The following is a 13,252-nucleotide window of genomic DNA, read 5'->3' as shown; positions in this document are numbered from 1 at the left end:
TAGTCCTCGCTACATCTAAATTAAACCCTGAAAACATTCCTTTTCTCCAAATTTGATTAAGTTTCTTTCTGTTGTGTTTTTCCATCGTGTTTTGCTCGTTTGTTAGGGCATTAGGGGGGCCTGTGTTTTGTCTGAGGCATCATTTTATTAAATGTGCTGTCATTTTTCACTCAGTGCAGTTTATGGAAAGCCAATTATGCCACAAGTCACAGATAAATGCTGTAAAAGGTATAGGAAATTGAGTAAAAATCACAATAGTTGTATTGAAAATTAAATTAAGATATAAGCTAAACTGTTTTGAATGTCGTTTGCAATTTAAATGTTTTTCGTCAGCTTTTATCAATCCCAAAGATATGGCTGGTAGAGGCCCTTATTTGCATGTTTCTAGCAGATATATCCTTCCTTGCAGTGAGAGTCTCACTTTGTTTATTTCGGTGGTTGCCATCACGAGTTCTCATTTCACCTGGAGCTCCATGTCATAAAACGATCACTCGGTTTAAAAGCACTCAAAAAGCTATTTCACCTGTAGAGGTATCAGCATGTGAAAGTGTTACTGCCCCTCATTTCTGATGAGTCTTAGCTCCATCAATCATTGTACCATCCCCTCGAGGACTGCTTATATCAGCGGTGAGTTGTTGGCTCCAACCTCCACTTTAATTTTACAGCGTGTTAAAGAAACCACAGACAGCTGATAAGCTGAGGAAGCTGCTGAAGCCCCGGGTGAAAGAAAACCTGAAGATGTATGGTGCATATTTTTGATAAGTGCAGTGGAACATTCCAGTCATTCTCCACCATAAACTCCTGAGAGCGAGCAGCAGCGACGCCCTTCACAGTGAGACCCTCATCTTCTCTTCCCCTGCAGCTCTCTCTATCACAGCGTCTCATTCAGACCTGCTGTCTTATCATTTCTCCCTCCCACTCACTGAAGGTCACCATAAAGGGCCTCGATGGAGAAAGTTTCCGCTTGTCTGAAATGTTGAGAGGCACTTTAATGTGTTTGTGTTTCTGTTTAGTGGCTCAGCGAGCTGTTTTTCACCCACATTACAACAAACCAGCAGTGGAAAAACAACCCAAATATTTGGTCTAAATTTAGCAACACTGCAATGGAAAAATACTAATTTACAAGGTAAAGTCCTGCAATTAGATGGTGAGCTTATTTTAAGAGTGCATCATCCTCTGAGTGTCTTTAAAGTCTTCACGAGTTTATCTAACTAACCAGCAGATGCCAAACTGTTTTGGTATGGACCAATCAGTTGGACCGCCAGCAACCAACCAGCTATCAAATCACCCAACTGTTAATTCAAAGATTGAGCCACCCAACAAAACAACCAATCACTGACCCAACTTTATATAGTAAGGTGACAGTAAGGCACCCTACAGCAGGGGTAGGCAACCTTTCTGAAGGCGAGTGCCATTTAAAATTTCCTCAGAGGTCAGTGTGCGATATGATTGCATTAGCAATAAATTTAATAATGCTCTATATTAACAGTTACACAATATATAGAACCACTTTATAGATTTATATTTGTTTGCAGATGTTGGCAGATGTTGGCAGATGTTGGCAGCTATCAGCGAATAGTTATCAGCTATTTTGAAACAAAAAAAGACACTTTTTATCCATAACAGCATAACAGCAGGCTAAGTTATTTTTAGCCAATTACAAGTTGAATCTGGTAGTTGGGGTTGTTAGCTAAGATACAGTCATTAAGAAGCAGCACAACTAATGTGTCTATGCGAGCTGATTTGCGATGTGCACCGCTGGCACGGCCATTTATTTTTTTAATGCACCTTCTCAGATTAATTCACTGCGTGTCGTTCCCAGGGCTGGACTGGGACAAAAAAACAGCCCGGGCATTGTGACTATAGAGACCGGCCCACCAGGTATTAAAACCATAAAGCCTTTGAATGAAAACAAATGCTGTTGTGACAGTGATGTACAGTCTTGTTGGTATATGTATGATTTCTATACATTTTACATCAGATAAAAACTTTGGTTGTAAGCTTCAGATAATTATTTAATAACAGCCAGACATTTTAAATGAGAAGAACAAAGAAAAGTATTTCTTTGTGCCCCCCTTTTCCCTGTTAATGCCCTACCTGGCCCCCCTGGCAAAACTTTGCTAGACCCGCCCCTGCACAGTTACCAGCTGTCAGCTGCATAGAAAAGGATCCTGGTGTTATTTGTCTCTCAGAAACAGTTTATAACTTCCCTTCAACTCATTCATGTCACCTAAAAGGTAAACCTGTTTCTCCATCACCTGTTCAGCTCTGATGATTCAGTAAGGACATCTCCTGGTTTCATCTTCATGTTTCCCTCTCAACAAATAACCAAACTGACATCATGACCAGCAGCTTTACAGCTGTGGCTCCAGCAAACATCAGCTGATACTAGAAATTAATATTAAATAAATTCTAACAACAGCTGATCAAGCTTAAACGTGCTGCTGTTGTTTAGCGCGACATCCGGCGGTTTCCTCTTTCTGGCGCAAAGTGAGCGATAAATAAACAAGAGAGACGATCAGCTGATCATTGATCAGTTTCATGATTAAATTAGCAACAGGAGAGGGAGGGGGAGAATGAGAGAAGAAGAGGCAGCTGTGCAGCAAAGACAAAGAATAACTCCAGCTTTGTGTCTTTTTTCATTCTAGCTGAAGTCCAGGACAAACTGCGTCCCCTCTCAGCTCAACACGAAACGCGTAATATTCTCTGAATGCGGGAGGATTCCGTCTTTTTACGGGACGGTTGGCAACTCTACTAACTAACCTTATGAATTAAATAAAGTTCAACATCAGTAACATCATAGCACCCACCCAGCTGTATAGAAACTCCGTCATGCTAGCTAGCATGCAGTACGAATTGTTGTAACTGACTGTAAAAAGTCAGCACACTGAAAATAAACTCCACCTAAACTTGGTTTATATCTGACCCAGATAGACTGCAGGTCATAACTTCTTACCTGAAGTTCAGTTCACCTGACACTCAGACCAGCGGCCGCCTCGGGTCTCTCCTCGTCCTGCCTCCGATCTCCTTCATCCACCTGCTGGCCTCCACCACTTGTTAATTTTACTGAATCTGTGGAAGCTCCGCGATGCCACCACCAAACAATTGAGATATTTTTACACACCGGCCAGCATCTGGCCAATACACCACCTTTCATTGTTTATACCGTTACAAAAAAAAAAATCATCGGGCCACCGAGCAAATGCCCGGTATGCCCGATGGCCAGTCCAGCTATGGCCGTGCCATCAGTTAACCCTTCGTGGCTAGGGTTGCTGACCCCTGCCCTACAGTAATAAAGAAAAAACCTAACAATCAGATGATCCCCTACAAGTAACCACTTGGCAAGACTAGGAAGGAAAAACTCCCTTTTAACAAGAAGAAACTTCTGGCAGAATCAGGTTCCAGGAGGGGCAGGCATCTGCTGTTCATCTATAAAAACATCTATAATATCAAAATCCTATTGCATTTGTAATTTTTGTTGAACAAGTATTAAAAAAAAACTCTGTAACACATTGTAAGGTTCAAACTGCAAAAATGTGAAAACAGCCACAGATTCTTTAAGGATTAAAAACAATTAAACTGTGATTAGTTTTAAACCAGGAAAACAGTGATGTATCAGTGTCCACAGGTATAATTAAATTCAATGCAATGCATTCTATGACATGGAAATGTGTGTGTAAAAACAGTTTGTTGTGAAAGTGAAACTACCCTTCACATCTACATCCATCTTACCCTCCATTTGGGTGAGATGGATGTAGATGTCACAGATTTAGTGCATTTTCTCAGCCCTCTTGGGTCTAGATCAGGGGTGCCCAATCCCGGTCCTCGAGAGCTACCGTCCTGCAGCTTTTAGATGCATCCTTGTTCCCACACACCTGAATCAAATGAATGGCTTGTTATCAGGCCTTTGCCAAACATGATGGCATGCTGAAGAGGTAATCAAACCATTTGATTCAGCTGTGTTGGAGTAGGGATGCATCTAAAAGCTGCAGGATAGTTGCTCTCGAGGACCGGGATTGGGCAGCCCTGGTCTAGATTGACTAAATGCAATAGAGAAAATACGGACACTGACCAAACAGAAGGTTTCGGCATGCAAGTTGTTCTTGTTCTTCTTGGGTATAGTGTCTGGCTTTATCTTCCATATGTGTCCAGATAAAACTGCTCACACTTTGTAGCCTACTATGTTGAGATGATACTGATGTGAGTAACTACACTTTTTGTTTTGTTTTGTTTTTCTGAACGAAGTGCAGATGAAACGTTCTGATTCGTCGTCCTCGTCTCTGTGTCTTTTTATGTTTGAGAATGAGTCTCAGCTTTTTGTTCTCAGTTTTTTTTTTTGTTTTTTGTTTACAAAGTTTACATGCAACAATATTTTAAATTTATAGTTAGGAAGCTGGAAACACGGCCTGCTCCATATTTTCACACATATGTGTGCTTGTGTGTGAATGTGTACAGTTTTATAGATGTATGTGCATATTTGCATGTACATTATATGCTATATACTCTTACATGTCTTACAATTCTTTTTAAAATGTTTTCTTTCTATTTTAATTCTTTTATTATATTATCCCTCTGTTCAGCACTTTGGCCGACACTTGATGTCTTTTAAATGTGCTATATAAATAAAGATGACTTGACTTGACTTGTTAGTGATTCACAGCAAATTTTGAATTACTGTGTTATAGTCATATTTGCTGTACTGGTAGAAGTAGTTTTTCGTCCTCCTGATATATTTTATTTCAGGTTCTGATGGATCTAAAACTTTTATTCTGTTATTTCGTTTGGCTGCGCTGGTGAGACCCGGTGCCTTTCGCAACCATGTTGCATAAAAACATCAAAGTTTTAACAGTTCTCACGTTAATGTAAAAAATAATAATTAAGCTATAAAGTAAATTAATAAAACATTTTTGGCATACCACCACATAACAAATCAAACTCTTAAACAGTTTCCTATTCCTCTCTCTTTGCGCTGCTTTTTTTTGTTGTTTTTTGCTTTGCCTTTGTCTGGTGCTTTTCTCCCTCACCTGACCTTCTGAGGTTTGATTTCAAGCACTTATTGGCTCACAGACAAAACTTTTTAATACAGAGTTCAAACATGATTTTTCTAATGGTACTTGTTTGTTTTCTGAATAAAATGGCCAAAGTTTAAAACATTTTTACATTTTGTAGTTTAGTCATAAGAGAAAAAGAATGTAAGAACAGCTCAGTTTAGACAAAAATGGCACAAACATCTTAACTGCTTGGGCATATATATGTCATAGAGCAAATGGCAGAGTGCGCCCTGAACTATTGTACCACACGTGAAGTAGTATATAGTGTCCCTAAGGATACCCAGACCGTGTCCCAAAGGGGTGTAAAGACCAAATACAAAAGGCCATAAAGCCTTAATTTTACATGAAATATGAAATAATAATCAGCGTTTATACTCTCCACTAGTATCCATGCAGGTATTCATACATATCCAATACGAAGAACATTATGCATGCAATAAAAATCTGTCTGTCACCACATAGTCTGGAGTCATGTTAATAAATAACACTTCCAAAGAAAAGGTAATAACAGATTGGTGTACTAAGATCTCCACACCCATGTTAATGAAGCCTCCGTTCTGAGCTCAGCGTGGGATGTTTGTCTCTGTTATTACCCTGTGGCACTTTTAACCAACCAAGTGCCTGTGAATACAAACACTTTGTTCAGGAAACACCGCACACCAGGGCTCAAATCCTTTAAACCACAGCAAGTTTTTGACACCTGAGGAAGAAACAAAGTGATTTACTAAACAGGAACAAACTAACGGTAAGTCTTTTAGAGATTAACTTCTAGGAATGCTTCTTTCCCATGCAGTCTTATTGGAAAATAAATTGAAACCCCTGCTTTTTCCACATCTTGAAATCTACTCAATGCATGAAAATGACTTTTTGATATCATCTACCTGCGCATGGCCTTGAAACACCGCAGTTTCCTGTGAGAGTGCATCAGCTTCCCCCAGAATTTCTTTCTGATGGAAAACCCCATCAATATTCTGATGGAACATCAACCCAAAATGGACCGAGAGGACTCATCTATTCAGCATGCAGCTGACAGTAAAGCATTGTTGTGCCCCGGCCAAAGGTTTTCTAAGCAGTTTTAGGTCACTGAAATTTTTTTTCCACTGCCTCACAAAGCACCTTAGACTAAACTGCCCAGTAAAAATACATCCAAGTCCACATTACTGAAAAAAGAAGCCAAGCAGATAGTTAAGTCCTTAGTTTTCTGCTGCTTTATCCAACCCAAAGACAATGGCCTAGACAGCTGTTAGCTAGCCCCCGGCCACCAGGATAAAATATATGTTTCTTGACCGGTTCCTGGAATTTGCTGGCAGTCACTAGGTAAAATTGTTCGCAAAGGTATATTTGGTGTCACACAAAAAATGTCGTTTCAACTGCAGGTTTCTTCGGTCAGCTGTAGTTTGCACAGAAGATGCCGAATTGTCTGTAAACAGTCATCAATTTCTCACCATGTGGTAGTCAAACTGTGTGAAAAGTCATTTAAAAAAAACTATATTTTATTTTGAAAATAAATATTCTTGAGTTTAAAGTTTCACTACTGCTCGGCAGCTGGTTGTCTAAAATACACTAGCTTGTTGACAAGTTAGTGTACTTCATGCAAACTACAGGTGATTGTGAAAATCTGCTAACAATCAAAGCAAGTTTACACCAACCAGCTGAGAAATGCACATTTGTACTTACCAACTGGAGGCTGCCAGGAGGTTCCTGCGTGACTGAGGCCTTTGGTGCTCATTTCTTCTTTGCAAAAGTTTGTTTTATGCCAGGTTATGTAACGGGAGTTGGCTGAGGTCCATTAAATGGCATTATAACTTAATATTTGGGTATACTGTCTATATGCCACTCTACCAGCTCTTTGATCATTTGACTGTTCACATGGCACAGAATGTGTTTTTCTTATGTTTTTCATTTTTATTTCTTTCATGTTCAGCCATTTCTGCTAAACGCATGCAATGAAGACCTGATCTGAGATGTTGGAGTTACAGTTTGAAGACACGTGAGCTCCCTTTTTATAGCCGTTTCTCAAGGCAACAGGTAATACCAACATGTCACATACTGTAAATGTATGACTGATGATTCATGACCTCTCCCTCTCCCAAAACAAATTACATCTGCACCTCATTCATCATAAATCAGCAGGAAAAAAAACACACTCAGCGCTGGTTGTGGGTATCAAAGCTCCTCACCTGTCAGACCTGCCAAACGTTACGGCAACTTATTTACCTGAGGTTAGTGTGCGCCGTGCAGCGTGCCCCGGAGCTCCGTTCATTAACATTCCTGTGTTTTGTGGCAGACCAGCTAATGCTGCGCAACATGATAAAACAGCTCTTGCGTGTCACCTGACTAGGCCACAAACTTTACTCTATAATTGACTCGGCTTAATTCCTCCACACGCCCGCTACCGTGGCGCTAAAAACATCCCATAAATGCCTCGTAATCCCCTCCTAGTCTGAAGAATCTCTGGACTTTGTGGCTGTTTTGATTATGAAGAAGGCTTTAAATGTTTTTCATGAAACTACAACCTCAACTGAACCGCTTGGTGCTTCCAGCTGCATTTCCTCTACGGACCACTAGATGGGGCCTCCAGGCATACTCAGAAGTATGCATCCAAAAATTACCTTGTTGGGTAGTTAATTCACATTTTATTTTTACAACGCCAAATAAAAAAATGTTTAAGTTTGTGATGTGTAGGGAATAAAAGTGTTAAAATATTTAAACTTCGGTAATCAAACTGTTAGCCCTACAAGGTCTGAGTCGCTGTTGTTGGGACACAAATCTCGTCATTGAGGCCACTTACATCCTTTTCAGGCCTAGCGAGGCAAACTTTAGCACTGTCATGATATATTTTAGTCATTAAATGCTTTGCAATTTCAGGTCATACAATCCTTAATATCCGTGGTACAAAAACAGCTGCTCATACTGATGTAAGTGAAGTGTTTGTCATAACAGTTATTGTCATTATTGATCAATGTTTGGCTTTATTACCTTCTACATTGGATTAAATGTTCACATTTTCTTTACGTCCTAAGTGTAGAGCCAAAACATGTTGAGTTTACGGTGATATCCATCAGAGAAATGCAGATAATCATTAATAGGAGAGACAGTGAGTGACAATCCGACATTATCTGACTCATTACTCTGTTTCCCAGAGTTTCAGTTTGAAGCCTCTGACAGGCATGTCCCTGACTTTCTGGTTTTCTTTGCCTCACGCCTTTCCGTTTTTGTTCTTGTCTCCCTTTTCTCATGGCTGTAGCGGTGGTAGATAATATCAGAGTCTACTCGTCAGTTCATCACCTGTCAAAGCAAGAGTCAACTGTGTTCCCACTGAAACATATCATTTGACACCACTTAACAAAAACATTTCTCATTTAAGCATCTTCAGCTGACACTTAGCAGATTATTTTTAGGGGTAGTTATACCATGATTGATACCTGCATGTCACACTGTTTACCTCTATGTGGTTCTTATTCTTCCTGATGTTTACCTCTTCTTTATGCAAGTGCCTTCGGAGGCACAGAAAGTGCATAAGATCATGTTTTTACCGTCAACCCAACACCAGCAGTAGGTGATTGTGTACCTCCTCCCAGTCATGTAGTATGTGACCCTAAAGGTCAAACACTTAACCCCTGAAGTCCTGCTGAGATTTGCTTCGATATAATTAGGGTTGTTTGGAGCCATTGTACGCCTGGGTGAGTGCAGAGAGCTCTGGTCTGTTCTTACTCCCAGTGCTAGAGAGAATTTTCAAGGACAACCAGCACTGTATATACTGTGTTGGTCCTAGTGGTGAAACACACACACACACACACACACACACACACACACACACACACACAAAAGGTTTAAAAAGCTGCAGTTCCAAGAGCATCCACTTGAGGCTGGCTCCAAAAACTAGTCTATCCAATTTAGAGACAGTGTGGTGGCTTTGAGGTCCAGGCGGATGCTACTTCATCTTGTTCAGAAGTAAGGTCTTAGTTTATCAGGTATATAAATTATGCCTTAAGCTTATTTTTTGCATTCCAATAAATTATAGAGGTGCCAAGAACAATGCTAGCTAGGCTCTCAGTGCAAGTGTTAGCTAGTTCACTAAAACCAGTATCTAAAGAGGGGTCCACACAAGAATAGATTGCAGAGATGGAACAAAAGAAAAAAACGACAGGCAGAATAACTATTAAGAGCACAAAGACTTTAAAGTGCCTTCATTTATTATTTCCAGGTAAGAAAATGTTAGTTTCCTACTTTTGACATGGATGTTTGTGCTGGTTTCAGCCTAAATGGACTACTCGCTGGGTTGCTAACTGATAAGTTTAGCTAGCAAAGTCAGTGATGCTAACATCAGTGTTGGTCAAGTTACTTGAAAAAAGTAATCAGTAACTAATTACTGATTACTTCCCCAAAAAAGTAATCCCGTTACTTTACTGATTACTTATTTTCAAAAGTAATTAATTACTTAGTTATTTAGTTACTTTTTAAAAACACGATTTACAACCTGAAGAGGTGATAAAGCGATAGATCTTTCAGCCCAATTCTACTTTTTCCTGCATAATCCATCATACCAAATGTAATCAAATGGAAAAGTCTCTTTTTTTAACTTGTTTTATCAGTTTTAATCTTTAAACTTTATGCATCAAGCAAAAATTTAATTATATGCAACATTCTCTGACTTGAATAAATTAGTTTAACATTTAAAACTATTTTCTGCACATTCCAGCACATAAAATAAAATATTTTTTGTGTTTACACTCACTCTTTCAAATAGATGCAAGTAAAACACAGCAGAAAATAAATAAAGTCAAAGACTCAGCGGTCCTGTTGCTCTATTTTCACCTGTAAAGCAGGAGTAGGGTTGGCGGAGGTTTACCCTGGTGCAGGTGTGCCGCGGTCAGTTGAAGAATCCGCGAGTTTCTCTGTGAGTTTCCCATTACGTCGTTGCGCACTCGGTGCTTGCTTGGAAGTTTAGGGGTTTTTTTCGCTGTAAAAAGTTTTCTTCCCACGCACGATGGACGCTAATGTTTTTGTCACTTTTTATGGAATCAAACTCAAAGTAAGGTCAGTACTTCCACACTTTAAACGCTGCACGCTCATACTCTCTCCCACAATCGATATGTGATCCATTGTTGATCTGCACACAGCTGTTGTCACCAACGGCGCACTCGCTTACGTCACTGTCATAAGACATTCTCGCAAAAAAATCACAGTTTTAGTAACGCAGTAACGCAGCATTCCTACAGGAAAGTAACGGTAATCTAATTACCGATTTTGCAATAGTAATCCCTTACTTTACTCGTTACTTGAAAAAAGTAATCAGATTACAGTAACGCGTTACTGCCCATCTCTGGCTAACATATAACAGATAGGATTAGCTAACAAATGCCTTAAAACAAAGTTTACCTGTTTGGAAAGAAAATTATAACATGGGGTAAGCCAATGCCATTATCTGCGGCAAGATTTTGGAGGCTGTTTTGTTTTGGGGGGGTTTTACTTGCAATAAATAACTTAGCCAAGTGCATAAAACATTCAGTCACATGACCCAGAGACCAGTCAGTGATCTCATGGTAACTATCAGTTGAGACCCTAACTACTCTACAGTAACTCATCAACTCTCTGAGAGGTACTAAAACATTAAATGCATTGCAACCTAGAAACAGAGACTGCAACAACACGTTTCAAAGTCTAAGTACTTGCAAACTGTTTATAACTTTAAAATATCAACTAATTGCTGAAAAGTCAGCATCTTCCATACCGAACAGAGTAGGCCACAATAAACTAAACTAAAAGAATCACAAGTAGATTTTTGATTCAGCACTGTGTACCTCTTTGTAACTGATTTCAGCAACCACTCATAAACATTTAGACTTTACCACGTCTTTAGGGCTGTGTGACTGAGGCTTTCTAGCTTTAGGAAGTGTTAAAATCAATTTAGGAAGTTTGTATTTCTTTGTTGTTTTTTTAATTAAGCGTAATAATGTATTTGTTTTTGAGCCTTATATACTTATAAATATTAATACACTATTGCATGTCTGGATATTGGATGTTTTTGTTCTCATTTTAGTCAAAAGTTTCATGTCAAAACATACTGCTAGCAGCATGTAAAATATCAAAACTGGTGACCAAGAAAACATGATGCTGACTCAATGTTAGAATCCATAACTGTGTTAAAGTAGGTGGGGATTAATAATTTGTAGCTTTAAATTGAATAATCTTAATATCCTACTACATTTTATAAAAATTACTATGTGTTTTTTAAATAAAAAATGTAAGTGTAACTCAATATAAAATACTAAGAGAAAACTTACTCTAAATCATAGCCCAGTTTTTTCCTATTTTTTAAATTAATTTAATTACATCTATCCATTATAGATCATTATATAAGGAAGTTTGGCACATTACTCCAACAAATAGCTGAAACTCTCTCATACAGGTCTGGGTAATGCAATGGCTAAATATTTCGGTAAGAACAGTTTCACCTTGTGCCCAACAACGGTTTAATATTTATCAAGTATTACATGAGATGATTGGCAGTCAGCTGGGAAAAACCCTCAGGCATCATCATCTCTCCTTATAATAACAAGTATGGGAATTTTTGTGAGATATTTAGGGGCACCACCCACATCATGGAAGGCAGACGTGTCATTCCATAGGGGCAAACATGGCAACCATCCAAATTAACCGCACCTTGAGGTTTTTCAGAAGAAGATGTCACGTCAGCCGTCAATGTTAAATACCTGGAAGTGCTCACAACAACAAACCCAAACAATCTGTAATAAGAACTTTATTTTTCAACAATAACAAAGAACAAAATATTTCAAAAGCATATTCATATGTTACATCGACTGTACAGAGACTGGATGGTGTGGGCTTTACTCTAAATGGAAGGATGCTAACAAAACGAGGAAACTAGGAATATTTAAGTCATCTCATGAAAAAATATGAAATATTCCATGTCTAGGTACAAAATAGAAAAAGGATTAAGCAGATTATGGACTGATACTATACCCTGATACAGTGTTTAGGCCTCTTAACTGTCACAACATCATTTACAAACAAAACATGACAACATTGCCATCTTTCAATAGCTAAACCTCTTGGCCTCTTTGGTTCCATGATTAGGTATAATACATTTGAACAGAATTCAATTTTGCTTCTATAAAAATAACTTTTATTTTTTCAATGGCAGTTTCTATTCATTTTTTTATGACTAGTCACGCAACTCCTCAGTGCAAATACTCTAAGAACCATTCGCTTTGAAGAATAAGCAAAAGATTACAGTGGCAAGTGAGCCTAGGGTTGGGCATCGGGCAGGAGGCTGGAGAAAACACGAGATAATGAGCAGTATCAAGTCTCAGGTATTTCTCTTTACCCAGCGAATAAGAGAAAAATGTGTAACGAGGTTGTGAAATAACAGGTCGCTGAAGCGTTTAACCTGAAAATATCAAAGTGACTGAGGCCTGAAAGTGTGTCTCAAAGTGTGTTATGGTGCCAAACAGGCCGCGATGGGAATTCCGCTGGGATGCATTTATTTAAAAATCACTATTCGTGCATCGCATTTGGGTCAAAGTTAGCCCCAGTTAGCCTCTTTTTACATTTCAGATGATTATTTTTCTAATGGCAGTAAAACCTTTTTAGATGAAAGAGAAGAAAAAACTCCAATAGATTATTGGATTGAGCTGGTATAGCAATGTACGGATGACATTGAAACAAACTTGTACATTATATGTGCAGTTGTAGAACGAATGTTGGTGCTGTTTGGAACCACTGATTCATATTTTACATGCAAAGTAAACAGTGTGCTGTATCAGTAAAACGTGCATCTATGCAGAAGTGGACCTTTTATGTCAATACAGCAAGATTACTCCCTTCCAATATTATTTTTGAACCAACACCAATACATCAATTGACACCAAACTCTAAAAAGTTATATTGGTGGAAGGAGTACCAGGGGGTCCTTGGACAGTTTTCTCCATCGTAAGAACCTTTGGACTTGAAGATATATTAGCTTAAGCTGCTGTGTTGGTTCAATTTTACTGTGCAACATATTCAATATTTAGCCAACCAAATCTCAAAAAATTGCAAGAGTAAATACATTTATTTAAATAAAATTCCAAACATTGGTTTTTACTAGATACACACACCACAAAGCAGTCAGCAACAGCTGACTAGTGCCCATGCTATTGTTTGGTCTGTTCTTGCTGTTGGCAAAGTGATACACT

This window comes from Astatotilapia calliptera, chromosome 23 (genome assembly GCF_900246225.1).
Source record: "Astatotilapia calliptera chromosome 23, fAstCal1.2, whole genome shotgun sequence".
NCBI classification, from domain to species: domain Eukaryota; kingdom Metazoa; phylum Chordata; class Actinopteri; order Cichliformes; family Cichlidae; genus Astatotilapia; species Astatotilapia calliptera.
This window is presented reverse-complemented; position numbering follows the sequence as displayed.